Genomic DNA, 4,261 nt, shown 5'->3' with positions numbered 1-4,261 from the left:
GTCGGCCTGTGCTGCTCCCCACTCTGTCTCTAGTGCTCACTTCCACATGGCCGCACCATGCTCCAAGTGCCGCCACCTCCCAGGGCCTCATGCATTCAGGAGCACAGCTGATATCCATAGAGGCCAATGGTGCAAAGCCTGCACAGGCTTCATTTACCCTACAGAGTTACAGATTGCAAATAACCAAAGTATCAAGCAACAGACAAACAGAAAATTTCTTCTATAAGCTATGATCTGTGTTATCATTATAAATATCAGCACATTAGAAATATATAAAGACATAAAATATTCATGATTATAGGCAGCAGTGAAAAAAGCAGGCTCTAGGATCGCACATACCATCCATTATATTTGGAGCACATAGCTCAGGCTGTTCATTGCCTGAGTGGGCAATGCGGTGATCCCAAGTGGTAACTGCTGGGTTGTGGGATCACAGGTGTATTCTGTTTGTCTTGTATGCTTATTTTCCTTTAAAAAAAATATTTGATTTTAAAAATTCTTTAAAGGTTTTTTATAAACCAAATTTTATTGATTTTGAGTTGTTTACATAACTACATAATTACAGAGAAATTATGTAGAGCTTCACACTTCCACCTTGCACAAGCTTCACTCACCTCCCCCCAAAGCTCAGTGCCCCTACTCTGCCTAGCGCCCCCTTCATCAGTGGCCCCTTCCTGGCTCCCTCCTGGGACCCACCATTTTTTTTTTCACAGTTGAAGAATATATTTGTTGTGTTTTGCCAGTTTGTTTTCTTTGGTAATTGATATGCCACAAGTCAGAAACTCATGATTTCATGGTTTTATTAATGATAACAATGATAAAAAGTGGAAAGCACAAGGGGATTGCCATTGAGATGGGAAAATGCACAAAAATATGTAAAAATAAACTATCATAAAATTTAAAAAAAAAGTGGAAAGCAAGGCAGTTTGCCCTGAAGTCAGGACCAGTTCAGGCTTGAGGAAGATAATGATAAAACCAGAGATGCCGACCATTTTTCCCAAGCCAGGAAGTAAGCAGGACTTAGCAGAATGACCTGGAAGGCTCCTTACAGATTGATTCACTCTCCTATTAAGTTGGTTAGGTGTGGGCTTGGAGGTTGTGTGTGAGTTTTACAAAGCCCTGCTGTTTTTGCTGCTCTTCTAAAGCTGTTTTGCATACTCTGAAGATGTGTCTGATTTGTTGGAAAGGGGTCCAGGGACCTTGGGGTCTCCGCTTTGCCATTGGTGTGGTGACACATTGGAAGCCTGGCAAAGACCTGCCCTTCCTGGCAAAGGTTCCATACAAGGTAACGTCACATAAGGCAGAGCCTGAACTTGCAACTTTTTTTTTTTAAAGATTTATTTATTTGTACATACAGAACTGGGGTACAGACCAGAGGCTCAGGGGTGGTGAGAGGCTTCACCATAGACAGAGTGGGGAGCAGAACAGGCAGATTGACAAAGTACACTGCTGAGGGGAGCAGTGGGCAGGTCAGGAGAGGTCTTCCACACCATGTGGTCACCTCCAGGGCAGGCGGGAATCGAACTCATGCGGAAGTGGCTTTAGCTTCTCAGTGCTGTGCTTTAACCCGCTGCGCCACCAGGGAGGGCCTCAACTTTTTTTTAAAGGCTCAGGATGAGAGAAACAATATATACTTAAAAAACAAAAAAAGTGCTTTTGAGCAGCTTCTTTATTGCGGTCCTCTGTCCCTTTAATAAATGGTGGTACAGGTATCTACCACTTTTCAAAAGTTTTGTATTATGCCACTGTACTTTTACAAAAGACTGACTTTAGTACCTATCTCTGTTAATGTAAAGAAAGGCAAAGAACATTTGTGTGCATTTATGACAAAGGTGAAAACAACATTCAGCATTTTTGCAACGACTGGTTTAGAGGCAGCTGCTATCCTCTCTCACCCCTGGGGTACCTTTAATCTCGTTTACCCAAGAACTACTTTATACAAGGTATATCATATTATTCCTGCTTTTACTTTATGTTGGTGTTGTGTTAGGCTTTATGTGTGATTTGGTAGGTTATTTGGTGGGGGTCTGAAGATGTGCAAAAATTTTTTTTCCATGTCAACTAATGGTCATTGTTAAGCCATTTCAACTTATGCAAGGTTTCTTAGGAATATGCTCTATTTTGGAATAGTAAGGAAAATCTGTAAACACAATAAGTTGCCACTGCAGTTTCAGCATGAGAAATGAAATATATTTGAGCCCCATGATGATTAAGATTTATTTGGATTAATGTTTTGAGCCATTATGAAAGCTCGAAGTCTGTGCTTTTATGTATATAATCAGTTCTGAGTCACCCTTTTGACAAAACGTTCATGAAAACTCCAAGACATACTGCAAAGTTGAGAACTGGTTTTTCTTTGGAGTCATAAAATAAAGCTGGGTTGACTGGAAGGCAGTAACGATAATGCTTTGTCTTCATTTATTTTGTAAAACACTTCACTGTTTTAAAATGCTTTCAAATTGCCTCTTTTCCAACCAAATGAGGTAGGTGTTACTTGGCTTCCTTTTCTAGGTCAAAACTTGAAGTGGTTAGGAGACCAGCCTAAGACACACTTGCCTTGAAGGTGGTGAATTGAGATATAAGCCCAGATGTTTCCACTTTAGGGGTTTTCTTCCTAGGTATTAGTAACCTGTTGGTTGCATCTTTATTATTTTGAGTCTCCTAGGAGAGTAGGAACCACAAGAAGTCAAGAGTTTTCAGAAAGCTTAACCCTAGTTTCCTCTGCACTCTATTGTTATCTTTATATGCACAGCATGCCCTGTCTTATAATTTTGAAGAGAAGAAGAAATAATAGATAGGTTTCTTGTGCTCGAAAGACAATGTTGGCAACATCATACAATTGTATAATAGGACATAATTGTGTACTTATTAATAGAAACAACCACCAAATGAAATAGTTTTGAGCCTTTGACTAGAAACAGCCTAATGCTTTCTAATTCTGATGGGAAGGTATCTAGAGAAAAATTCTTTTTATTTGGCATTTCCTCTTCCCATAAAATCAGCAGTCTTAAGAGCCTGGGTGATTTCCTGGCAAGAAATTTGTGAAGCTAAGGCCAAGTGTTTAGCTGGAAGGGGGAAGGAGAAGCTGCCTGTTTAGATCCTGCTTAGTCATACTTTATGAAAAATGCACATCTCAACTTTGGGTAGTCAAGGAAGCCAAGGGAGGCAGCTCCTTGGAGGAAAACAGTCAGTTTTTAAGATCACTTGGACAAAGGGGGCCTTGACAACTGTGAAACATTTCTGGAAGATACATGGATGCTGGCTGCATCTCTGGAGAGAGATATTTCATTTCATAGTAGACACTTTTACCTTTTTTGAGTTTTAAGAAGATTGGAAAAAAAGGCCTTTCTTTCATTTTAGATTCCCTATAGGTCTAATGTTCAAATGCCAGAAACTGAATCCTGAACTAAGAACATAAAACAGACACATTCTCTGTGAGCACAGCCCCAAGGCTGTTTGTGGGGTCAAATCCCCAGCCAGTTTATTGCATGCATAAGAACCCCCAATGGTCTGCCAAATCCTTTGCTCTGTGGAGAAGCCTCTGAAAAGTTTGAGGCCCAGTCAGCGGCTAACAAATGTCAAATAAAAGTAAGGCTAGACTTGAGTGAGGAAAAACTATGTGCAAAAAGGCTGTCGAAATGGAGGAGGATGCTGGGGTTTACAAGTTATCTTAGAACCAAACAGGATAAGACTTTTTAAAGATTTATTTATGCATACAAGAACTGGGGCACAAGCCAGAGGTGTGGGGATGAAAGATTTCACCAGAGACAGAGTGAGGAGCAGAATATGCAGGTCCACTGCAATACACTGCTGAGGGGAGCAGTGGGCCAGACAGGAGAGAGGTCTGCCACACCATGTGGGTCAACTCCCTGATGGGAATCAAGCTCTCTACAGTGGTTTTGGACAGCCTCAGAGGTGCTGTGCTTTAATTCGTTGCGCCACTGGTGAGAGCTAAGGAAAAGACTTTTCTCATAGGGAAGAGCAGCCAGCTTAGCAGGAACTTTGAGGGAAATCAGTCAAGTGAATAGTTCTGATACAGAATGACCAGAATGGGGTGGTTTGAAAGGAAATGTCTTAATCCGTGTCAGAAGATCCCTGGGATGAACTGTTTAGGTCAGATGGTTTGTATTGTAGTGCTTGCTTCAGGCTTCGGGCAAGTCAAAGTTCAGGGCACTATGAGGAGGAGAGAAGCCTGACTGAAATTTGGTCAGGCCATTCAGTGGGTAATTAACAGGATATAGCGAATACTTAGCCAAAGCCA

This window comes from Condylura cristata, unplaced genomic scaffold, assembly GCF_000260355.1.
Source record: "Condylura cristata isolate star-nosed mole 26May11 unplaced genomic scaffold, ConCri1.0 scaffold00020, whole genome shotgun sequence".
In the NCBI taxonomy this organism is placed as follows: domain Eukaryota; kingdom Metazoa; phylum Chordata; class Mammalia; order Eulipotyphla; family Talpidae; genus Condylura; species Condylura cristata.
This window is presented reverse-complemented; position numbering follows the sequence as displayed.